At 43.1% G+C, this 26,204-nt stretch overlaps 1 protein-coding gene across 3 annotated transcripts in view; it reads right to left on the bottom strand.

Moving 5' to 3' along the window:
* The window catches only part of TSPAN18 (tetraspanin 18), a 177,446-nt gene that overhangs the window by 77,818 nt on the left and 73,424 nt on the right, over positions 1-26,204 (bottom strand). For all 3 annotated transcript variants that reach the window (XM_073348075.2, XM_073348076.2, XM_073348078.2), the window contains one exon: positions 4,148-4,276. The gene's annotated coding sequence lies outside the window, so the exon portion shown is untranslated. The remainder of the gene's footprint in view (positions 1-4,147; positions 4,277-26,204) is intronic.

The following is a 26,204-nucleotide window of genomic DNA, read 5'->3' as shown; positions in this document are numbered from 1 at the left end:
ACTCCTGTGCAGACAGTCCTCCAATGGCCTTTGCAAAATTCTCCTCTCAGGTGATATGCCTGCCTTGTAGTGCTCCCATCTGACCTAATGTAACATTATGGGCACTCCCTGCCTCAGTTTCCCTTCTCTCAGAGGCCCGTAAGACCTCCACACAGTCCAAAAAGGTGTAAGAAAAAATTCCCCTGCTGGGATTCTACTTTATTAAATACAAATAAACTTGAAATAAATTCTCTTCGCTTGGGCTTAGGGGCTGCACAGCTGCTGTCCTGGGGGCTTCTGCTTTTCAGTCCTGACCTCTCTGGCCCATAGTCACTCCTGCTGGCTCAGGGGTGGCACAACCCTCCTCTCCAGGAACTGTGGTCTCTTGGAGCTCCTCTTCCTTAGGAGAGCATCTCTCTCTCTGAGCACCTCCCTGCAACTGAGCCCTGATGTTTGTTTTATCAGGCCCAGATGCTCGTTATTCAATTAACTACCAAGATAGGCCAGTTCCCCTTAAATTAGCTCATCATGGGTAGCCTGGGACCAAACTCTGCTTTAAGAGGCCAGCAACCCCATGACATCCCCTCAGCCGATGGATAAGTTCTCCTGCAATTGACACAACTGATGGGAAAAAATCCCAAAGCATCTCAACTCAAAGACCCCCAAAATATGCACACGCACACAGGCAAGTGCTGAAAGAGTGAAAGCACAGTAACTTAGCTAGGGCTTTGCCATGGGAACACTCAAACCTGGGGAAGGCTAATCTGGGCTGCTAAAACCCATGAGCCAATCTCCCAGGTTAACTCTGCAGTGTAGACACAGCCTTAGGATACATCATTACTGCAGAGTTAGCTTGAGTTCTTACTTGAGTATTGCCCTTAACCCTCCACTCCTCTAACACACAAAACCCTCTCACTTTAATTTAGTGGAGCTTTAAAACCAGACTTTGGCCTGGCCGCCAATCAATAGAGTTAATTTTGCAGTGAAGACATACTCCATGTTGTCACCGGGGAAATGGGGTTGATCCAGTGCTAGTGGAACTAGTCTCTGTCACTGAATGGAATGGAGAGAGCACAAGATGTGCAGATAAGTAGGCAGCCAAAACTGGCACAAGCCACCAAATTGCACCACATAAGACTTCAGTCTCAAGCAGTTTTACAAACAAAGCAAGAGTAGGGGAGGCATCCATGGTCTTCAGTGTTAAACCTCAGCTTCCTTTGTTAGCTGAGGACATGGGACTACATCTATCCTCTTTCACACACTTCATTTTCTACCACTGTTTGCAGCTAAGGCGAACTGAGTAATGGGTAATGCTTGGCTCAGTGGCACTTCACTCAGCCTTGCCAGGTCTCCAAACCCAGCCTTCATTCCACCAGAAGGTATGAGCCTAACCGAATGAAAGTTGGGAACATCATACAAACAGATGGCAAGTTCTTTGGAAAGGCAGAACCAAGTTATAACAGAGTCCCACAATTCTGGAAATGGCCGTTAAGGACCTGTAAAGCTGGGAGCAAAGGGAAGAAACTGCAAGTGGGTCACTGTACCAATGTCCAGCTACCTGCTTATCTCTAAAACAAGATAAAATGAAAGGCAAAGAGGATCTTTATTGGATACAAATGGGTTACAGGAAAATTCACAGTAGCAGCCTTTGCTCTTAACACTGCAGCAAAGCCTTAATAGTTTCTGTTACTTAGCGTGATCAACTAAACTGGGACTAGAGACTCAAGGTGAAATCCACTGCATGCACTGGACACAGACACAGAAATCTACCTTGATCCCTCTTGTCTACATATTCCATGCACAAAAGCAGAACAAAACTCATGAAGAGATGGAAAGAAGCTGACTATAAAAATCAATCTTTTGAATTAGTTTAGCAAGATGCTGCTTTTCCCATATGCTTAGAAGTGCCCTGTATGGAGTCTCAAACAATAGGCGAGGCTGGGTGTTGGAGTAAAAACAAGGGACTCTCTACTGGTACCCACTCTCCATTTCCCCTGATGTCGGGTTGTCGTTTTGTGGGTTTTTTGGTGACTGCACTAAGAAGGGTCAATGGCTCCCAGCTAGAGAAATGCAGCTTCTGACAGGACCACCACCATGATTTATATTTTGTGTGCGCCTTGTACTCCACAACACCAACTCTAATGCAGTCCTTTTAAAAGCTAGCAACAAGATAAGTGTGTGAGAATGGGAGAGTACATGTGGCATATCCTATGCAATTTGTCTTCCTAGGATTTCTGAAACTCACAAAGGAGTTAAGTCTGGCAGGAAGGAAAATCCCAGAGGCAAATGCTTTCCCCTCCTCTAAGACATGCAGCAGCCAACCTCCAAGTAGAACTCAGCTGAAAAGGAATTGGTTATGGCATTTAAAATCAATGGATAATTTGACTTTGGACTCAACAGGCAACCCTTCTTCCCCTCCAAATACTAAATCCATGTAACTCTATCCCCAAGGCTTAGAAAATACTATGCTGATAAATACAGTCATTATAGTAAAATTTTATAGGCTATGTTACATTGTCTTGGCCAATAAATCTTGGTATCAGTGGCTTACTTGGTGTTTGTTAAACCACTCCAGATGCTTTAGAAAGAAAGTGATTGATCTAGCTACTGAAATTGGCCCAAAACCTCCCAATGACACAAAGCAACAAGATTAAAATTTTGCTCTTTACTCACAGAGGGTAACTCAGGTCTGACAGTCTATGCTCCCTGAAAACACAGAAAAAGGGACACCAGGGTAAACGATAGAAAACAGAGGCTGACTACCAGGAAAAGCTTCCTTCCAGGAGGATCACTTAGGATGTTGGACAGTTTCCCAAGCGTAATGCTGGGAGCCTCCTCCACTGGAATATCTAAAACTAGATTGGACAATGTTCTGGTGAGGTCTGTAGGGAAGGACCCTTCATTTGCCTTTGTGTGGAGGGAAGGGGTAGTCTAAACAAGATCTATTAGCAAAAAGAAAAGGAGTACTTGTGGCACCTTAGAGACTAACCAATTTATTTGAGCATGAGCTTTCGTGAGCTACAGCTCACTTCATCAGATGATCTGATGAAGTGAGCTGTAGCTCACGACAGCTCATGCTCAAATAAATTGGTTAGTCTCTAAGGTGCCACAAGTACTCCTTTTCTTTTTGCGAATACAGACTAACACGGCTGTTACTCTGAAAGATCTATTAGGGATGCCTCAGCTCTAATTTCTCTGATTATATGTTCAACTGCTTCTTCCACCAAGTCCTTTCAGTAAATATTGCCAGAGGCTACAGCATTCATCAAAGAAAGGGCTGGGGCCAGTATACAGAGGGACACAGAGATCCTCCAGCAATGTCAAACCAGATGCAAGGACACCAAATTCATACAGTCCAGCCAACTTATCTATGAGAGAAACTGAAATTCAGCTCAGAGTCCAGCACCAGAGTGCTCCAGTGCCACTGACAAAACTGCCCCAGATAGTCACCAGCAAGAGAAGACAACACAACAGCTTTGCATTCCTCTTTAGTTTCCAGCAATATTGTTCTTCCTACAGGCATCTAACACAACTCACTGCCCTGCCAGGCCCTGAATAATGATGGATAAAAATGCTCCTGTGTTCTCACAGAGAAAAGTCTGTGGGTACCAGTCACGACAGGCAAATACAAGATGACAAGCAGAGGGCATCAAATTTTATGATCTGAAACACACACCCTAGGCACTCACGCTAAACCAAACATGGCTAGTGCAGCCCTATGGTGCTTCTAACAAGGAGCTGCGTGTGGCCAGCCTTCTCAATACAGTGCAGGAAACAGAGTCCTTCCATCCCCTTCTACTAATTGCATCTGCAGTGGTCAAGGGTTAAGAGGGAGGTAAACAGATTAATTCTATTAGACTCTGGAATAGTGTCTCAAGGGAAATAGGGAAAATCCCATCATTTAGAACAAGACAGGGGAATACACTGCAAGGGAGCCATGTTGGCCTATTTGAGGATTAGGGAGCTGGAATAGAAGGTGCCATCTTTTCTAGCTCCAGTTTCCATGAGTCAGCATAATGCAGAGTTTCACCTCTAGAACTACATGGTGGTGCAGCCACTCTAGAAACAAACCAGGGAAGATTCCTCAGCTGAAAGCAGCACAGTGAACAAGCACTGGCCAGCCTGGTGCCAGCAGAGTTAGAAGTGCTAACAGAGCCGCCTCCCTTACCTGAGTGCTGCCCGGTGAGAGGTTTTCAGCGCAATACTTGTTCTTTTCCAGAAGTCAGGTTGAGGTAAGCATGTGTCAGTCAGGATCTCCTTTCTTCATTGACCTGCTGGTGCTACTGGGCTGACTGACCTGTCAGGGACAACAAACAAACAAAATAAATATACCCTAGTGTCAGGAACTGGGAGAAGATTTCAGCCTTCATTTAGTCACTTCTGCTTATGCAGGCACTTGTCAAAAGTTCCTTGAGTGCCTGAATTAACTCAATGAAAACACACAATTTCTCCAGGCATAAATGCAGCAAATTCCCCAAGGGGCAATCCCTTTTCACTCCTCAATGCCACAGCTAAGTAGCCAGCCAGGGCACAGTGGGCCCTTTACAGAGAAGGAGGAATCTGTCCACCAAGGCTATGAAGCATCAACAGAGTTGCTCTGTATCTGTTACTGACTCTTCAGGAGCAGAGCGGCCTCCTCAGAGGTTAGATAGGGTTTCATGGTTGGCGCATTCACAGAGTCATGGATTCCCTGACCTCCAGGCATAGGGGCAGCATGGAAAGAGGCTAGAAGGTGGGAATGAAAGGAAAGAAAGCAGCATCAAGGCCAGCATGGCTGGTAGAGTGAAAGAAATAAGGACACAATAAATGAGATCCAAGATGTAAGCTGGGGCAGACATTTGAAAGATGAAGACAAGAAATGTAAACTCAGTGAAGTGGCAGAGGGAGCGAAGGGAGCACTGAAAGAGGGAGAGGAATGATCTGACTGGGCAAGGAAGATGTATTTTGGATGCACTGGCGTGGAGTGACAGGAATGACAAGGAGGTTGGAGAGGAAGAGGCTGTAGTGATCAAGGAGGAACAGTTTTTGCCTTTGGGACAGAAAGGTGGGAGCAGATTGTCAACAGGTTGTGAGGAAGTTACAAGACTTGGTAACAGTCGGGATGTGTAGGAAGGCAGAGAGGATGGAGTCAAAGATGACCCCACGGTAGCGATGCTATGTGACCTGGAGGAGACCTGCTGTCCACAACAGTGGAGAAAGGCAAAAGTGGAGAGGAGGTTGGGAAGAACAATAAGGAGCTCGTTTTTATCCTTGTTAATTAGAGCTGCCAGTGAGCCATCCAGGATGAGGTGATGGAGAGACTAGGGTCACCAGACGTCCCGATTTTTAGTTCTTTGTCCTGTGTCCCGACCAATGCACGTTCAGGATGCCATTTGTCCCGATATTGTGGCTTTGGCCACTCCAGCGGTTTTTTTTTTTTTTTTTTTGGCTTCAGCAACTCTGCTCCGGCCACCTTTTTTTTGTGGCTTCCCCCATGTGTCCCAATATTTTGTCCATTTCATCTGGTCACCCTAGGAGAGACAGACTGGCTAGAGAGAAACAGGACAGGAAATAAAAGCTGAATCCTTGTGAACGGATCAAATCTCTCAGGGATGAGGTACTGAGTGAGAAGAGAAGGGGCACAAAACACTGTGCAACTTCCCGTCTTCCTCCATTTTCTGTGTAACTCCCAAGGAGATGCTGAATGAGCCACTTAGAAGTAGGAGTTGAACAAAGAGAGGAGTAGACTGAAAAAGCCAAAGGAGGAGGGGTTATCAGGGAGGAAGAAGTGATCAGCAGTATCAAACACTGCAGAAAGTTCAAGGAGGAGGAGGACAGAGAAAGTGGCCACAAGGATTGCCCAGGGAGAGACTATTCGAGACTTTGTCGACTGACGTTTCACTGGTGTGGGGAGGGTGAAAGGCAGATTGGCAAGTTACTGGCTGTATGTTTCAGAGAAGTAGTAGTTGTAAATGGTAAGAAGAGGGCAGCAAGCGGATGGTGAAGGTGTAGGGAGGCAATGAGAATGGACAAAGATACATGACTAGCCAGGAGGGGATGGAGGGGAGGGGAAAAGTTGGAGGGGATGTACATAGTGAGTAAACAAAAGACCTTGTAGTCAGTGGTTGGGGTAAAGGAGGAAGGGCCCTTGGGAGAGAAGCAGGTAGAGGAAGGTCATATCAGATCTTCTCAGTCTTCCCCTTGGAGAAGTCAGTAGGATGCTGGGAAGAGAGGGGGGAGAAGCACATGCCATACAGAGTAGTTGCTCTGCAGCTCTCTCCCTCTCTACTAAGCAACGTTGGGTCTAGATCGCACTCTCACTGACAGATGGGATTCAGACAGGAACTGGCGCAACACAAACCTATGCCAGAGTGGTTACAGGGCTTCTCTCTCTCCTCACATTACCCCTTCACCACCTCTCTCCTCTGACTAGCACAGCTCTCGCATCCCCTGTGCCCTTTCTAGTGCCAGATGTCACACACCGGTCTGGAGTTTTAGCCTCTTACAGCATAGGAGGCCAGAGAGTGTAACAAACGCATTCATGGTTCAGGAGAAAAGATAGAAGACAAGCTCCTTTCAATCACCCACCAGACTATCCTGGTGAAGCACACTGAGATGGGGGCGCAGCACAGCATACCAAGCCTCCGTTCCCTGTTGTGCTCTCTGAATGAGCCAGCCAGCATGAGCTAGCACAGCACTAATTTTGCTAGCCAGCAAAACGTAAATGTCTTTAGCGTTCAGCAAGCTAGTAAGTGCTAACATCATGCCAGGCCGCTTTCAATTAGATCCCTATCATGCACACTGGTATCGGCATCTCTCCCCTCCACCCCCTCAAACACCTTTGCCTTCCCCAGACAGTGTTATTTCATACTTCCCAGATTTAAAAAAGGAGGGAAACCTGAACTCTAAATGTTGGGACCAGGTCTGACACAGCCAGACTTGTGACACATACACCTCCTATGTTGTTAATTCAGCATTCGTAGGGTGGCAGCACAGTCCCCTGGTCTAACAGCTACACGAACAGTCAGGGAGTCCGGCTTCTATTCTTGGCTCTGACACTGGCTTGCTACATGACCTTAGGCAAGTCAATTAGGAATACATTTCCAGCTAAATCTTCCCTCCATCTCTCACATATGTACGCATACATACTTGCTCCCTGCACTTCACAGACGCAAGCCCCTCAGGCTGCTATATATTCCAAACAGAAGCACCTATGCAAGTGCTAGACTGTTTAAAGGGAGAAAAGTAGTATTGACATGAGTGCAGCTGGTTGCATGTACAAAGTGTAAGCACAGATGCTTGCGTGTGCAATTTTGTCCATGCACATGAGTAGATTGCCCATGGAAGTCTACTCCATTAATCTCTTTAAACCCTGTTTCTTCAAATGTACAATAGGGATATTTTCCTGCCTCTTGGGGGGGTGGGGGGGTAATTCATCCACGTTTATAAAGTGAGACTATCTGATGGAAGGTTTCATAGGCAGGTGCACAAATTACCATGAATCATCAAAGATTCGATTCGGTGACATTTTGAGTAACAATTTTCCCATTCAGTTAGGAAGGTATAGTGCTGCCCTTGTAGGTAACGACTGTTCATTGTCTGAGGCCATTTCAACCTATGCACCACTAGAAACAGAAGCACAGGGCTGTATCATAGTTAGGGTCATTAATGTTATATTTTGAGTTATATGTGTTCTCGTGAGAGACATATTTATTCATGTACCTTCAGTCATCTCTAATCATAGAGTTAGAAGGGATCACAAGGGTCATGTAGTCTAACCTCCTGCCAAGATGCAGGATTTGTTGTGTCTAAACCATCCAAGACAGATGGCTATCCAGCCTCCTTTTGAAAAGCTCCAGTGAAGAAGCTTCCACAACCTCCCTTGGCAGTCTGTTCCATTGTCCTACTGTTCTTACAGTTAGGAAGTTTTTCCTGAGATTTAATCTAAATATGCTATGCTGTAATTTGAACATATTCCATCTTGTCCTGCCCTCTGTGCTAAAGGAGGACAACTTTTGTCCATCTTTTTATGGCAGCCTTTCAAGAATCTGAAGACCACTATCATATCTACCCTTAATTTCCTTTTTTCCAAACTAAACCTACCCAGTTCCTTCGGCCTTTGCTCATATGGCTTGCATTCCATCCCTTTGATCATTTTTGTCACTCACCTCTGGATCTTTCCCAGTTTCGCTACATGCTGTCTATACATTGGTGACCAAAACTGAACACAGTACTTCAGCTGAGGCCTAACCAGCACAGAATACAGTGGTATTCTCACTACCTGTAACTCGCATGCTATGCCTCTGTTAATGCAACCTAAAATTGCATTTGCTTTTTTTGCAACAGCATCAAATTGTGACTCATGTTGAGGTTGTGATCCACCACAACTCCCAGATCTTTCTCGGCAGTGCTGCTGCCAAGCCAGTTTTCCCCAATTCTGCATTTGTGCATTTGGTTTTTCTTCCCTAAGTGTAGCAACTCACATTTGTCTTTGTTGAATTTCATTTTGTTGTCTATAGGCCAGCTCTGCAATTCATCAAGATCCCTCTGAATTTTAACTCTATCCTCCAAAGTATTGGCCACCCCCCTAGCTTTGCGTCATCTGCAAACTTCATCAGTATGCTCTCTAGGTCATCCAGGTCATTAATAAAGATGTTAAACACCAGACCCAGAACAGATCCCAGTGGAACCCCACTTAAGACTTCCCTCCAACCCGACATCATTCCATTAATAGTTACTCTTTGTTTGTGGTTGTTTAACCAATTATGTATCCACTTAATGGTAGTTCCAGTGAGTCTACATTTCTCCAGGTTACTTATCACAATGTCATGTGGGACTGTGTTGAAGTCCAGATATATTATGTCCACCGCATTCCCCCAATCCACCAGTTACCTGATCATGGAATATTATAGACAGAAAAGACTTATTAGGTCATTTAGTCCATCCCTCCTAGCCAATGAAAGATTGTGCCCTTCCTTGTCCAATATTTGGTCCAATCCAGTTCTGAACAGTGGAAGAAATGGGACTACCCTTCTTTCATTTGCCAGACCATTGCGAATTCTAACAGATCTCATGATTAGGGATTTCTCATATAAACTGTCTACATTAATTTCATCCCTTTACTCCCCGCCCACCTATAATAAATCTGGTAACATGGTGATGTTAGTACTATAAGAAGACAGGAAGCCATCTACGTAGGTTTGCCTCTCCAATCGGTTAGGAGCTCAAACTCCTCTGCAACCTCTACACACTTTCATCTTGCTGATATCTACAATTCCATTTATAGCCATTTGTCACATTTGATAATTAAATCCAGTCATTGTACTCTCTGGTCTGGTAAGTGCACTAGGAATTTATTTTCACATTGTGGCTCCAGTTTGGACAGTAGATGCCAGTTTGTAGCTTCTTGCTGCTGTACCCTCTCTCTGAAATCCTGTGTCCTACCGTGCAGCCCAGGTGCCCAGAGGTGATGGGGAAAAGTTCTCCACCACTAGGCTGAAACTAACTCCTACATTTTGCAGTCTATAAGGGCACTGGCACTGGATTGGTGTATGTAGAAGCAGAGCCATCAGTCTTTCTCGGTTCAGTTCCCAGCTCACCCTAACATCAAAGAGTTGTGTGACAGAAAGCAGATGCCCCCTCCATGTGCAGGCTCTACAGATTCTGCCTACCAGGGAAGTAAGGAGTCCCTCTTCTGTACACACCTCAGTGAAATTTCTTCATATGTGATCCCCCTTTCTCTGTACCCCTGCTGTTTCTAGAACAGCCTTGAGCATAATAAAAGTTCCTAGAGTTGCGCATAGCCACCCAACTGTGCTCACACGTGTCCCTTATACAATGTAATATTGAGATCTCCTCCTCAAATTTGGTGTTTGTGGCTCACAGCCTTATGTTGGTTTAAAGAGCGCAGCTTGGTTCAGTGCTGGAGATAAAAAGTTTTATTCAGCCCTGCTCACAGATCCTTCTCCTGCCAACATTTGTTAGCACTGAGGGGTGGATGCCTTTCTTGTGGGTTTTTCTGATCCCTCTATACTTCCACAATGATGCACATGGGCATAAAAACACAATTAACCAGGCACAATGAATAGAGAGTGAGAGACCAGAGAAGATAATGATGAAAGAAACATCTAAGCTGAATGTTTCTGTAAATCATGAGCAACACCAAACAGATGTAAATCCAGCCAACATCTCATTACATTTTACAGCTACCATGATGTAAATATCTGTACATTAAATAGAGCTAAGATGCAGCCACGGTCTTAGCACTAATTTGATAGATGCTGAGATGAGCTGCATCGTTAATCAACATCTCAGCCTGAAACATGGTAAAAAGCTGTCCGCTCCTTGTTTGATGTGTGTATTTATTTACATAGACAGCTCACGAACATGCTGAAAGGCTGATGAGTATATGGTAGCTTTCCATTTTAAAGCATGCCACCAGGCACTCTGCATGAAGTGGGTCGTCTGGCCAGTGTCACCGGTTTCCATTTATTTCCTTTGGGGGTGCAGGGATGGGGCATCTCACCTCTGTGTCAGACATGACATATCACAGACTTGGCTCCTCGTCAACAACTTGCTATCAGAACACAAGAAAGCACTTCCAAATTTGGCCTCTGCAGCAGCACCACTCACTTCAAAGGCTCTGCACCAGCCTCAGGGACTTCGGTACCTTTGATATGATCATGAGAAAAGTCCCTTGAACACAAGTTGTACACAGCTCCTTGTGCAAAAAAGGGGAGCTAACTTAACAAGATAGGAAGTTAATTAAGTGGGTAAAATCCCACAGGTTGGAGGAACAGCTGAGGAATTATCTATCAGGTCAGTAATGAGGAATAAAAACCCATTACACAGACATTAACAGCTTGACATTAATCTCACACAGACATTAACAGCATTCCAGACCTGGTACAAGACTTGGAGTTCCCCATAGTGGCATATGCAGCAGGAGCTGCAGATCAAGCACTGGGCAAAACACATTTTGCCCACCTGAGGGTGATGCTGGCAATGTGCCCATAGGCTCACACCTATCCAGCATAAAATGGACCAGGTTATAGCAACCCACCTCTTTCACATGAGAATTGAGCCCATGGAGACCATAAACCCCATGTTGCAATGCTCTGTCATGGTCCCAGCAGTCTGGCTGCACTACACACAACAACACATGCTGAAGGGCCTGATTCTGCTCTTCGCGCAAATCAGGAACAGCTCAGCTGAAATCAGAGGTGATAGTCTGGCGTAAGACCAGTGTGAGAATCAGAATCAGGCTCAGAGTTTCCATGTAGCACACTTTATCGAAAAGGAAAGTAGCCATGGGCCATGCTGCAGCCCCTGAAGTTTGGGTTTTGACCATCCCTGTATCAGAGAAATTAAAATGAGGTTCAGAGAGGGCAGAGGGGGAGATAATAGTGAACAGATGACCCACAACCTACTTGATCAAGTGCTGAACAACTCCACTTCCTTTACCCCACAACATCTCCCTAGGCTGCTTGCCATTAAAAAGACTGCATTGCTCACCCATTACCACTCAGCAGCATCGAAGAATGCAATTATTTCCTATTCTATGTATAGGAAAATACTGTGTGTTTGCTCAGATGCCACTCAACAGCACGCCATGACTTTTTAATGGCAGCCACTGCAATAGTGACCCTCATGACATGAGCATGATCAGCAAAAAGGCACTTTGCCCTACTGAACTAGTTCTTCTCAAATTACTCACTAACAATCTATTTTGGGAACATTTTGGCTGTTCCAAGTTACCAAGGCTGTGGAATTTCTATGAATTTTTCCCCCCATAACTCCTTGACCGCCCTCCAAAAAGAGGTCTTCAAAAGGCCTTCCTGTCTTATTGTTACTATTTGCATTATAGTAGAACCTACAGGCTCCAACTGAGATAGAGCTAGAGCTGCTCAAAACTTGGGACTTCTGGTGTGCGAGAAATTTTGGTATTCTAAATCGGAACGAAACAACATTTTTAAAAAAATCCCCCAAAAATATGTTCAGGAAACACTGACTGACACATGGCGTCTCTGAAATGAAATTTGCTCCTTGGGACTGGCAGCTGTTGAGTGAAATGGACATTCACAATAGTTTTATCCCTGGAACATTGCCTGTAATTTAGCAAAAGTTTTTCAAATCTGATTCGCTTTCACAAGAAATTTTGTGTTTAATGAACTGGTGCTTTCCAAAAAAACTCAAGTTGCATTGGAAAATTTCTGATCAGCTCTAGACAGAGCTCAGCTTTGGTAGGTGCCATACAAACATATAGTAAGGGACAGTTCCTGCCCTGAACAGCTTACAGTCTAACTTGGCAGGACAGCAAAGAGTGGGAGAAACAAAGTACTATTATCCCCATTTCACAGATGGGAAACAGACAGAGAGATAAAGGAAGTGACTTGCCCAGAAGATCACACAGTCTGTGTCAGAGTTGGGAAATGAACCAAGATCTCCTTAGTCTCAATCCAGTGGTTTAGTCCGAAGATTTCTTCTCACTCTCTGCCTTTCCCTCTGTTTTTTTTTTATTAGTTGTGCATGATGTTCTGTAATTAAGTACTGTATAAAAGCCCATACTCAAAAATTCAATCACCAATCCACTGACAACACTGTGAACAAAGAATTCCCATCTGGCATGCAGAAACCTCCCCAAGGAGACTGGATTGCTTTATGTCATATGCTGTGTGTATGGCAAAACACCTCCAGCATTCGACACGGGTTTTGATCTATTTAATTGCAGGGCATTCTGCTGACCTGACCAATTAGAACAATGTTGCAGTGCATATATTCCTGAAGCAGATGTTTCATACGTTACCTGCACCTTATCAATCAACACAGTTAACACCCCTACCATATGAGATAATTATTTTGCAATTACATTGAAACGAATGATATTTCTTGCAAAGGTTTCATTAATTATCCAGGCTTGCCAAAGGGTAGGGATAATGGAATATTTTCCCATAATCGCTGCCTCTCATTAATCCCAATGCCCTCCTGGCCCAAAATCTATTGGAGAAAGAAACTGAAGGTGCTTCCGGAGTGATAGGATTATATTATCTACTCTGAGGGAGCAGGGTCCCTAATAAAAACATATGCATTAACAACGGCAATTTACATGTTGTTCTTTTAACCAGCACTCCCTTTGTTTTAATATGTTTAAAACGTCTCGATTCTAGGAACCACCACCTTCAGTGTAACCCTTTTAAAAATTATTCCTTCTTTATTGACTCAGGAGCTGCAATTTCTGTTGGCATGAACTATTAATTGAGATTTGCTGTTGCTTTTCCCTTCCTTTCCCTGGTGGCAGACACTGGCTGCTCTTTGGAATTACGAGGCTCTAGCACTAGTGCTTTCACGTTCAAAGCTGCCACTTCATGAGCTCTGATAATCTGGGTATTTTGTACCACTCATTTTCTCAGGTCCTCTTCTCCCTCCTGCATCTCCTTCCTCACATTCATCTGAGCAAGCACACGATAATGTCGCCTCTTGACACCTTTAGGGAGGATTTTCCACGAATGACTGAAGCATCAGAGGAAAAGCTGAGCTCCAGACAATGTACAGCAGGGGTCTGAGTCTGCATTGCTGGCAATTCAAGTACCCTGTGACAGAGAGCTTACTCTGACCAGGTTTTGATTCTCCCTTTCAGAATTTAGTGCCATTTGTTCATTCCATTGGAGGCTCTGGGCATCTCCAGCATACATTTTTACTAGTTCAGTGCTTTAAGAGATTTCCAAGGGAAAGAAACTGGTATGCAAGGGGGTATTTTATAGCCTTGTATATCTCTTCAACTCTCTCTTGGAATGCATGCTTAATACCTCATAGCTAGTATCTCTGGTTTATATCTTCTTCAGATCCCCTTTCTCTAAACAAACTCCAGCCTTCCCACCAAACACAAAACATTCCTCTTAAGATCCAATTATTTTTCTTTAAAAGAAAAACAAAGAAATAACAATTTTAAAGGACTTAGCAATGATATTTCAAGAGAGACAAGCTCAAACAAACCCATAACTGCATGGTAGAGACTCAGGAGAAAGCCATAGGCAGGTATTTATGGAAAAGGATAAACAGTGCTATTCCATTATCCTCTAGAAATGAAGACTCAAAGCTTGTAAAATTCCCTTCCCACCCCTCCACTCAATCTAAACCGTTATGACCACAAACCAAAGCTATTACATATTGTGAGTCTTGGCATTTTCGTCATCTTCCAAATATCTAGCACATGGCTCAAAGGTTTAAACATAAAGGTTTCACTAATTCAGACCAATGAGTTTTGTGGTTAGTGCTTGAAATGAGATTGCCAAGTGCAAAGGAAAATTGTTTCTCTGAGCACAAAAGAAAAACACTAAAACCCCTTAGCCCGCAAACTTTCTGCTTACCAACTCCCTGCCCCACCCACCCATTCCCTCATGAACTCCTTTACAAAACCAAAGGTAGTCCTAGCTCTATTGACACAAAAAATAAACCCATAATTTAAAAAAGCAAGGAATTTACCACAGTTCACTTTCAAATTATCAGTCACACTCTGCATAAGGCTGTTCTAGAGGGACAGATCAACATCATTGCAGAGTATAAATAAGATTCCTGAAAGAAATGCTGATGGGAGTTAACCAGATTAGAGCAGTTTTATATTAAAGGCAGCTTTACACCAAGTCCTATGGTGAAGGGAGTCTGCTCTACAGCCTTAGCTAACAGGCAGTTGGTTTTTAGCTCATGCGCTAGAGGCTCATGCACTAAGCTCCAGAGGTCCCAGGTTCAATCCCTCCTGCTGACAACCGGGGTCTGTCGGTGTTACACTATTCCCTACTAAGATAGATGTACACATGCTAGCTCTGCTCAAGCTAACGAGGTAAAAAGTGACAATGTAGCCAAAGTGGCACGGGCAGCAACTTGGGCTAGCCTCCCAAGTACAACCCCATCTGCAGGGCTGTCCCTAGGAGGGTGCAGGGCCTGGGGCAGAAGTGACAAATCCATCACTTCTGGGACCGACCCGCCACTTCTGGGACCGACCGTGCCAGCCAATCGCACTGGCCCATGGGGCCCCGCAAAGCACAAGGCCTGGAGCAGTCACCCTGATTCACCATACCCAAGGGATGGCTCTGCCCATCTGAGTACATGAGGTGGGGGCAAGAGTCTAGCTGCTGTGATCATATTGCTATTTTTAGCTCACTAGTCTGAGCAGAGCCAGCATGTGTATATCTAGCTAAACTGGGAATTACACCTCCCAGCTGTAGTACAGATGTCACCCTTAGTGTTAGCTAACCAGGGTCTGACCATGCAACAGATCTACTCACTGAGGAAAGGCTGTAGGATTGGCCCCTAAAGGAAGAAGAGTCTCAGAATTTTCAATCTTTTTGGCACCATCATCACCAACAATAGAGAGCCAGGAGCTGCGAGGGTCATTTTCAGAGTGACGCCAGAACGAACTACTGATAGCACAAATCTGTATGGATGGAGCCCACTCCTCCGAGGCTTCCAAACACATATGCCCTAATTCATCATGGATGGCTATCTGAGAACATCAGTAGCTGGAAGGGGTGAAGAGTCAGAACTTCTGGAAATAAACAATAAACAGTGCACAATGAACCACACGGTACAAGGAGGGATTCAACATTAACAAGGTGGTGGAAGATAGGATCATTCTGCCTTTTCCTCCAGTAGAATGAAAACCTCATTTCCAGGAGACAGGCAGCTCTTACAACCCCACAGCATCTAAAAAAGGCGTAATGGCTTCCTAACACTCAAATCCTTCAGGAGACAGCAAACTATAACAGACCACTTTTTATTTTTTTGCAATGCAAGGTAGAAAATGTGTGAGACAGTTCACTGGACCAAAACATATGTATTACTACCAAGAAACTTATTAGCAACCACAGCATGTGGTGAAAAGAAAAGATGAGGTCATGTTTTCCTCCAGCTAAAGCTCAGTTGTACAGCACCTTATGGCAGTTCTGTGCTGTATGGTATTTAGTGAAATTACAGTATGCAAGAGGGAACTACAGGGGGAGAGAGGGAAGGCTGTTTATTTCCTGTTGGTTACTTTCTCATGGCAGCATTCTTGAGGACTCTTGCCAGTTTACATTACTAGCACATGTGTCCCATTCTCAACTGTTTTTCATTAGTTCTTCACTTTTTCTTTCCACCCCATCCCAGAGTTTGCTGTTCTCTCCTTCTTTGTTCAATGGCTTTAACAACTGGAAAGCCCCAGAGTACAATAGAAGCCAGAAAGCATGGAAGTGGAAAGTTAGTTTGGTTAATGTTGCATTATTAACACCACATACATGGTAACATGTATATAACACAGTGAGATGCCCCTGCTAATTCTGCAGCAATATCAAATGAACCCAGTACCTAAAGTTCAGAGGATCTCAAAGCACTTTTAAAAGATGGGCAATTTTGATAAGCCCCATTTTACAGATGGAGAAACAGAAACAGATCACGGTCACAGAATATCAGTGAAAAAGTCACTCTGGTCTCTTGACACCCAGTAACCGGTGCTAATCACCAGTGCACTGCCTCTCTGTTGCACAGTTAAAGCTAGAGAAGTAATTTTCTGGGACAAAGATGCTACAGCAACAGAGGCAGGGAGTGATGCAATGCAAATCTTTAGGAGACAAGTGGAAAACCCAGCAGTTCTGAGCTGGTGAACAGAAGAGGTCCAGAAATCATCAAAAAGAACTATGCTCCCATTGAAATCGGTATTAAAAATCCCACTCACTACAGTGGAAGCAGGACTGAGCTCCCAAAGAATATTCCCCATAGAGTGAAACCTTTTGGCCCACATTTTCAAGTGACTAGTGACTGAGTACCTCCATATCTAGGTGCCCAACTTGAGATGCTTTGAAGGGGGTTGATTTTCAGAAAGTGCTGAGCACCCGGTTCCTGAGGATCATGCCCCTTTAAGCAGCCTCAACTTAGGCACACAGACTAGGAGGTACTCAAAGTCGCTAGTCAGTTTTGAAAATGTGGGCTTTTTGTCTTGCTAATCTATGCCATATTTTATGCCCCCCCATCCCTTAAGGCTCCACATCAGAACAAATATCTTATTTTAATATCTAATTTTCAAAATGTATGTTCTCTGTGCATGTGCTTATAACAATCCATAGAGGCTTGAAACCAAAACTTATTTTCTCAGCAATTTATTTTCCCTCCATTATGCTACTTTCTTCACTTGCAGGGTCTGCTCCTGAGAACTGGGCTATGCACTAAAGCGAATTGATTTTTTGGTTCACTAGCTGAACGAAAATATGTGAAAATGTTTTTTTGTTTCACATCGGCATGAAACAAAGATTTTTTGGTTTCCTCAGCGAAACAAAATACCAAAAAAAAAAAAAAATTCATTTTGGGTCAGTTGAAATCAAGACATTTTGCTTTGGGGCATGGATAAACACGAGGAGGAGGCACGTCCCCGTTTTATATCTTAGTAGGCCAGTGGTTGTGACTCTCACCTACTATGGGGGGACCCAACTTTGAATCTTTGCTCTGAGGCAGGGACGTGAACCCTGGTCTCCTCACTCCCAAGACAGTGGTTTAACCATCAGGCTATTGGCTATTCGGGGGTGCATTTCTCTCAATCTCTCCTGCTGAAGCTGCTCTACTTTGTCTAAATAATTAAATATTCACTGGAAAAGGGACTGGACCTCGGATGCCAGCTTCCCATGGGAGCAGCCTAACCACCAGGCTACAGAGTGATTCTCTCTTTCTCTGGCCCAATTAATAGTTAAATATTTATACAAAATGTAACAACTTCATCAGGAGAGACTGAAAGAGACTTACCTCAGAGTACACTATACCCATTAGTTAGAGTACTTGCCTGGGATATGGAAGAGAATGGAAAACTTGTGTTCAAATTCCTGGTCCAAATCAGGCAGTGTGAGGTCCTGAAGGTGGGTATTCCAGATGAGTGCTCTGACCATTGAGCCAGAAGGCAAAAGGGGGGCACAGGCACCATCACCTGTTATGAATCTACCCCAAAACATTTATTTTTGGCCAAAACTATTTGGCTAATTTGACATGAATTTGTGAATAATTTTGGGTCAACCAAAACAGCATTATTTGATGAACAAACTCTTAGTCTGAAAAAATTCTCCCAGCTTTACTATGCACACTGGTTTGTTATTGTAGGGTTATGCTTCACAAGTGGGGCTGTGCACCCGGTTTTATTTTTTATAGGGTTGCCTGTGAATTCTTACTGCAAATGAGCATGGCTTCACTGATGCCTAATTCCTTTCCTCACTAATTTGTATTGTTTCCGTTCCCCCCCACTCCCCCGACTATTGCAATAAACGTCACATTCTGCATGTCAGCATTTCACACCATGCTGGAAACCATGAGAGTGGGAAGAGCACGACACTTCCCGCAAGAGCTTGAGCAATCCTGACTGAGGAAGCGTGTGAACAAAAAGGAGTCTATTGGCCTGATAACATTAGCTTTTAAGAGAGCTCAGCTCTCATCTAAACCATTCCACGAGAATTATGATCTATGGCAGACAGAATATGGGCTAATTAAGCAGAGTTTGCTCTCAACAAACCGCAAGAGGAAAAAAACAACAACTTTAAATTGCTTGAACTCTCCACTGAATTATTTGTTTTGGACTCATACAGAAATCAGGCTCCCGCTAATATCACCACAGTTCTGTCTCAGCCACTAAAGCAGGTAGCTTTCTTCAAGGTCTATATTCCATTCTAGATGAAGCCAGATCTATAAAAGATCTTCAGAATGGGACTTCCAGATGCTGTAAGCTGAGCAGAGCTCCTCCAGGGGGGAAAATCTCTCTTTTGGCTCACCTGGGAGAAACTGCGGCCTACAATCCATTATTAGCTAAGACAGCTTACAGCGTCCGGCTACCAGTTGGCAAGACTCAGCAGTCTGGAGACAGCTGAGGCAAGGACCATAAAGGAATAGTTTCAGACAGCTGAGAAATGTTTTCAGGTGCGTGGGAAGTCAGCCCAGGAATCAGGAGAAGGCTGTGGGTTCATGAAACTCACTCTCTTTTGCAAATGTGCAGCCCAACCCTAAGCTTTAGACACCAGGTCATGAAGGAGAGTTTAAATCTTTGAGATTTTGAAGTCAGAAGCTACCCAGGCAGAGGTATTTATTCAACTCAGGTGTATCTAACTGAAGAATCAGATGCCTCCTGTAACTTGAAATAAGCAACTCTGAGTCCCACAAAGGTGAAAAGATGAAAATGGCATGGGCATGACTGGCCATCAAGCGTGCCCTACAACATATGTGCCAGAACCTCAGGAGTAGGATATATGATGCTAAAGCCCCTTCCCCAACACTGCTCCCTCAGTATGGGATAAGTGGCATCATTTAAGGAAAAGAAATAGCTTGGGATTGCTAAGAGGGATGAAGAAGGTTCAACAACTGGCTTTCCTCACAGCAGAGGAGAGGAGAAATAGCTTCTTATGCTCAACCAGCAGACGGACAGACAGACAGACATCCCCTCTGCCCTCTCTTAAGCGTTAATTTGCTAAGTCAGACAAAGTGGTGTGCTCTTAAGCAGGTTGCCTTCTTTCAGATGAGCACGTGTGTCTGCCCAACAATGAAACAAGAAAATACCTCATTTAAAAAAAAAAACAACAACCCAGGAAAAAAAAAAAAAAAAAAACACCACCACCACCAAAACCATGAGAGGCAACATCCAGATTCTGGGACAATCCCCAGTAGGCCATTTTTCATCATATTGCAATCAGCACATCCAGACTGCATAAGGAGCTCTTGCAGTAAAACACTGAGAGTCCCTAGCTGAAAGGAAACAAGGTGCTATACTTCAGAGACCAACAAAAGGAGCAGAGAGACGCAGCAAAGCAAATTCCGAAAGGCCTGATTCACAACACCTAACTGGCTTGTTGGCATATGGAGAAAAAACTGGAGAAGTATCTGAGACATTCCCATGAGGTTAGACACAAACGAGTATCTTATATTCTGGGCATCTGAGCGATGATATTTTATCTTTACCCAGAACAGTTTTCTCCTATATGAAAGTGATAAAAGTACACATATCTTTATGGTCACCTTGGGAATAAAAGAAAGAGAGTGTGCTTCCAGGAAGATGTTATGTGTAAGGGGTCCTCAACTCTGGAATGCACTCCCTGGACCTGCTGACCTCCAGAACACACAGCAAAGTCCATCATTGTACTTGGGCATTTGAGAAGTAAGGGGTGCACTAAGGGCTGGAATATGCTGATCTCATATTTCTGGTTGGTCACTGTCCAATTATGGGGAGGTGTTTTTGTTTTTTGTTTTGTTTTTTGAGGGTCATATGGACAAAGTTTGAAAGTTTGTCTCCCTCTGCCCCCTCGTATAGCATTGCACAATGAAGCAGGTGTTTATGGTAATGCTTTATGTTCTTGAATTTTTGCCTCTCTGAAGCATCAGGTATTGATGAATGATGAAGACAGGAAAACAGACTAGATGCACAGCTGGTCTGATCCATTCTGGCAACTCTCAAAGTATTAACTGCCACTGGTGACAAAGAATCAGAATTTTGAGACAATGTTAATAATCAACTTTATTTCTACAGGATAAAGTTCCAGATAATACTTCTATTCTCTTAATGCACAAAAGAGAAATTAAGCCTCTAAATTCAATGCAACAAGAGTTTTCTTTCTGCTATGAATTTCAAAAGTCTCTGATTTGGGGTCTGTGTTCTGCTAACTTTGTCCAGGCTTTCAAAAAAGGCCAGATTCTTATACAATTAGTCCCACTGGAGCCAGTGGAGCTCCTCATAAGGGTTTCAGGATCAGGGTCCAGATCTGGACATGCCTTGAGGTGGAAAATGTATGAATATAATTAATGCTATTATTCTTGCATTTCTCTGTATACAGAGAGGTAAAAATAGATTATTCACACTTCTTACAAAAGTGCAAATGAAGAGAGAAAATATTTTGGATCCCAGGATTCAAGGTAAGCAGCAGCCAGGAATGTTTTATCCAAATAGTTCCATGATGGTAAATGCTACCGATAGTCTATGCTTCCTGAGTTTTCTATTTAATCAGGAAAGCAACTGGTTAAGTGACCCAGGAATTGACAGCTATGTGCCAAGATTTGCTCAGGGAGTTACAGGAAAAGTCTGTGTCACATTTGGGGAAGGGTCCTAGTTTGGGGAACAAGCTCCAAAAGCCACAGATACTGTAAAAACATCAGGTTTCCCTAGAGTCACTGCTCTAGTTAGTATGTGACAGGAGCTGAAGTTACTGGAGTGGGTTTGCAACTTGTGATAATTTAATGGCTTTGCTTTATCATCCACTTTAGCCTTGGTTTGCCTTATGAATTACTTTGTTTCCATAATGCTGCAGTATGGCAAGTGACTCCCACGCGTTGTTTTCATTCATAAGGCTTTATATCCCCCAACCTGACTAAAATTACAGCTCCATGCTGCGTGGCTGGGTTAGCACCAGTCAAATCTGCTAAATAAACCACCTCATTTTAAATTATGGAAATAAGACCTTCAGGAAAAGATGGTGCTCCCGTTTTAACTTAAGCTGGCAGCAGTCGTTCTTATAAATTAACGGGTGCCTTCATTAATAGGAGCATCTGCTAGTTGGAAAGCCCATCCTCTCTCCTTGTTTCACCCTATCACTGCAATGTCTTATCTCTATACCTTTCCAGGAGTTACACTTCTAGGGAATTTGAATGTACACAGGACTTAAATATACCCTCCTTATAGTATAACACAAGTATTTTAAAAGCAGAGTGTGATAGCAGCAATGTCTCCATTAGACCCGGCACATGACCCATCTAGGAACTTGCTTTTGAATGTTACTTGATAACTAGAATGCTAGCCAGGAAATCTTACTACTTAGTTACTCTTTGCTCTGTGTGTCTTTTCCCACTTATCCAGGGTACCCTTTTCTAACCTGCACTAGATTCATTTGACAGTGAATACTGCAGAAGAGGTGGATTACACCCCACACTAGCATATCAGTGTGGTATAATGAAGCGTGCAAATAAGACTAATGCCTTTGGAATTGAGACAGAGAGAAGTTAATTGAGAAGGATAGGAAAGTGACTACAAATACATTGCAGGATTAATGCAGAACCCAATGATTTGGCAGTGGCTGTGATGGTCTTGCTAGTTAAGAGTAATCATGTTACATCTTACACTCATTCACACCCTTGTGACATACTTTCCTGTGACCTTCTCTCCTCTTGTTTGGGTCACCAATCAAAGGTGACCCCCAGTCACCGAGCACCTCCTCTGGGGGTTTATTTAAACAGACAAATCGTTTTGGAGAAATGGGAGCATCACAGAGTGACATCCAGGTGATTTCCTGAGGTTTCAGACAAGATTAAAAGAACCAGTGATACACAGCCTTGCAATTTCTCTGTTTGCCTCTTGCCACCAGCCAGACTTCTCCAATTCCCTTATTTTAACTCCTTTGTTGCTCCTCTCTTCACTCCTCTCTCACTAGACCTGCAACCCAGCTGCTTTGTACAGCCTCCATCAATTGGATGGAATCTACCTTCAGACTACTTCAAAAGGACACTCGGATTAGCTGGGGTGGGGTGGTGCCTCCCAGAATGCTCTCCGCTTTTCTCAAAAGGAGAGCACTCTCGGACATGTCCCCAACTACTGCTTGTCAAAAAATAAAAGAAATCAGAATATTCAGCACTTATGCAGACCTTTTTTTTCTTCAAACTTTAATCTTCCCAACACAACACAACCCCACCCTGTGAGATTGGTCAGCATTATACCCATTTTGCAGTCAGGAAAACTGAGACACAGAGGCGGGACATGACTTAACCTAGGACATAGCTGGGAAACGTCGTCACAATGGAGGGATTAGAACCTCATAGGTGTTGGTTGCTAATCCTCTACTCTAACCACAAAAATAATCTCTCCCCCATATAACTAAATCCCTTCACTTTCCAATATATTGCAGCTCTCTCCTGCCACCAGGATACTAGGCCAATATATCCAATTTTGCTTATGTTAATATTTTTAAATGTTTCATTTAAAGGGGAGTTGAAAGATCACCAGAAAAAACAAACAAACAAGTCCTCACCATTCTAACAGTAAATCAATGTCCAAATAAACACCATCTTAACTGCCTTTCAGTATAGTTTTTCCCACTGAACTAAGTTTAGTCCTCGTTTAGAAGGTCCCTGAAGGTGCTGACTTATGGGTGCTTCCTCCAAGAGACAACCTAGCAATGGATTAATTATAAAAGCAACAATGCACCTTTTCTCTTGAAGCTTCACAAAGAATTTTACTTTATAAATACTGTAAAGTTTACATTTACCTCTGATTTTAGGCTTGAACCTGCAAGCCCTTACTTGTTCACATAGCCCTTACTAACCCATGCAATCCCACTGAATTAAATGGAAGTATTTGCATGATTAAGGATTAGGGCTATCAATTGATTAAAAAAATTAAATTGCACTGTTAAAGAATAATAGAATACGATTTATTTAAATATTTTTGGATGTTTTCTACTTTTTCAAATATATTGATTTCAATTACAACACAGAATACAAAGTGTACAGTGCTCACTTTATACTAATTTTATTACAAATATTTGCACTGTAAAAAACAAAAGAAATAGTATTTTTCAATTCACCTAATACAAATAATGTAGTGTAATCTCTATCATGAAAGTTGAATTTACAAATGTAGAATTATGTACAAAAAATAACTGCACTCAAAAATAAAACAGTGTAAAATTTTAGGGGCTGCATGTCCACTCAGTCCTACTTCTTGTTCAGACAAGCGCTCAAACGAGTTTGTTTACATTTGCAGGAGATAATGCTTCCTGCTTCTTGTTACCTGAAAGTGACAACAGGTGTTTGCATGGCACAGTTGTAGCCAGCATCGCAAGATATTTACATGCCAGAAGCTCTAAAGATTCATATGTCCCTTCATGCTTCAACCAGCCTTCCAGAGAACATGTGTCCATGCTGATGATGGGTTCTGCTCAATAACAATTCAAAGCAGTGCAGATCAACGCATATTCATTTTCATCATCTGAGTCAGATGCCACCAGCAGAAGGTTGATTTTCCTTTTTTGGTGGTTCAGGTTCTGTAGTTTCCACATCGGAGTGTTGCTCTTTTAAGACTTCTGAAAGCATGCTCCACACCTCGTCCCTCTCAGATTTTGGAAGGCACTTCAGATTCTTAAATCTTGGGTCGAGTGCTGTAGCTATCTTTAGAAATCTCACATTGGTACCTTCTTTGCGTTTTGTCAAATATGAAGTGAAAGTATTCTTAAAATGAACAACATGTGCTGGGTCATCATCTGAGACTGCTATAATATGAAATATATGGCAGAGTGCAGGTAAAACAGAGTAGGAGACATACAATTCTCTCCCAAGGAGTGCAGTCACAAATTTAATTAACACATTTTTTTAAATGAGCATCATCAGCATGGAAGCACATTCTCTGGAATGGTGGCCGAAGCATGAAGGGGCATACGAATATTTAGCTTATCTGGCATGTAAATTCCTTGCAACTCCGGCTACAGAAGTGCCATACGAATGCCTGTTCTCACTTTTCGGCGACATTGTAAATAAGAAGCAGGCAGCAGTATCTCCTGTCAATGTAAACAAACTTGTTTGTCTTATTTCAGAGTAGCAGCTGTGTTAGTCTGCATCTGCAAAAAAAAAAAGTACTTGTGGCACCTTAGAGACTAACAAATTTATTTGAGCATAAGCTTTTTGTCTTAGTAATTGGCTGAACAAAAAGTAGGACTGAGTGGGCTTGTAGGCTCTAAAGTTTTACATTGTTTTGTTTTTTTAAGTGCAATTATGTAACAAAAAAATCTACATCTGTAAGTTGTACTTTCATTATAAAGATATTGCATTATGGTACTTGTATGAGGTGAATTGAAAGACACTATCATTTTTACAGTGCAAATATTTGTAATAAAAAATAATATAAAGTGAGAAGTGTACACTCTGTGTTGTAATTGAAATCAGTATGTTGAAAATGTAGAAAAGCATCCAAAATATTTAATACATTTCAATTGGTATTCTATTGCTTAACAGTGCGATTAATCATGATTAATGTTTTTAATCGTGATTTATTTTTTGAGTTAACTGCGATTAATTGACAGCCCTAGTAAGGATTGCTCTCCTAATCAAGGATACTCAAATTCAGGCTCTCACTTTGTAAATACTATACAAACGGTATCTACTGTAGATCTGGGGTGGAAAGTGGTAGCAATTTAACGTTACATAGCAATACCATAGAACAGTTTAGAACAGAAAAGTGAGACCACAGGAGAAACATAGGCAGGCTCAGTGTAATTACCTAGGAACACAGAATAATAGAATCACAGAATATCAGGGTGGAAGGGACCTCAGGAGGTCATCTAGTCCAACCCCCTGCTCAAAGCAGGACCAATCCCCAACTAAATCATCCCAGCCAGGGCTTTGTCAAGCCTGACCTTAAAAACCTCTAAGGAAGGAGATTCCACCACCTCCCTCGGTAACCCATTCCAGTGCTTCACCACCCTCCTAGTGAAAAAGTTTTTCCTAATATCCAACCTAAACCGCCCCCACTGCAACTTGAGACCATTACTCCTTGTTCGGTTATCTGCTACCACTGAGAACAGTCTAGATCCATCCTCTTTGGAACTCCCTTTCAGGTAGCTGAAAGCAGCTATCAAATCCCCCCCTCATTCTTCTCTTCTGCAGACTAAATAATCCCAGTTCCCTAAGCCTCTCCTCATAAGTCATGTGTTCCAGTCCCCTAATCACTTTTCTTGCCCTCTGCTGGACGCTTTCCAATTTTTCCACATCCTTCTTGTGGAGTGGGGCCCCAGACTGGACACAGTACTCCAGATGAGGCCTCACCAATGTCAAATAGAGGGGAACGATCACGTCCCTCAATCTGCTGGCAATGCCCCTACTTATACAGCCCAAAATGCTGTTAGCCTTCTTGGTAACAATGGCACACTGTTGACTCATATCCAGCTTTTCATCCACTGTAACCCCTAAGGTCCTTTTCTGCAGAACTGCTGCCTAGCTATTCGGTCCCTAGTCTGTAGCAGTGAATGGGATTCTTCCATCCTAAGTGCAGGACTCTGCACTTGTCTTTGTTGAACCTCATCAGATTTCTTTTGGCCCAATCCTCTAATTTGTGTAGGATACCACACCTAATATGCTTACGTTGCAACATGTGCCTAAGGATCTCTAGTGTCCACAAGTTGTTTTGTATCTCCTACAAGAGATGTACCTCCAGGAGTACAGGGCTCCTCAGAACCAAACCGGAGCATTGATTCAGTACTGTGCTCTCACAGCCTTGCATGTTT

This window comes from Lepidochelys kempii, chromosome 6 (genome assembly GCF_965140285.1).
Source record: "Lepidochelys kempii isolate rLepKem1 chromosome 6, rLepKem1.hap1, whole genome shotgun sequence".
Lineage (NCBI taxonomy): Eukaryota > Metazoa > Chordata > Testudines > Cheloniidae > Lepidochelys > Lepidochelys kempii.
Note: the sequence above shows the minus strand (reverse complement) of the source record. Positions and strands in the feature narration are given on the sequence as shown.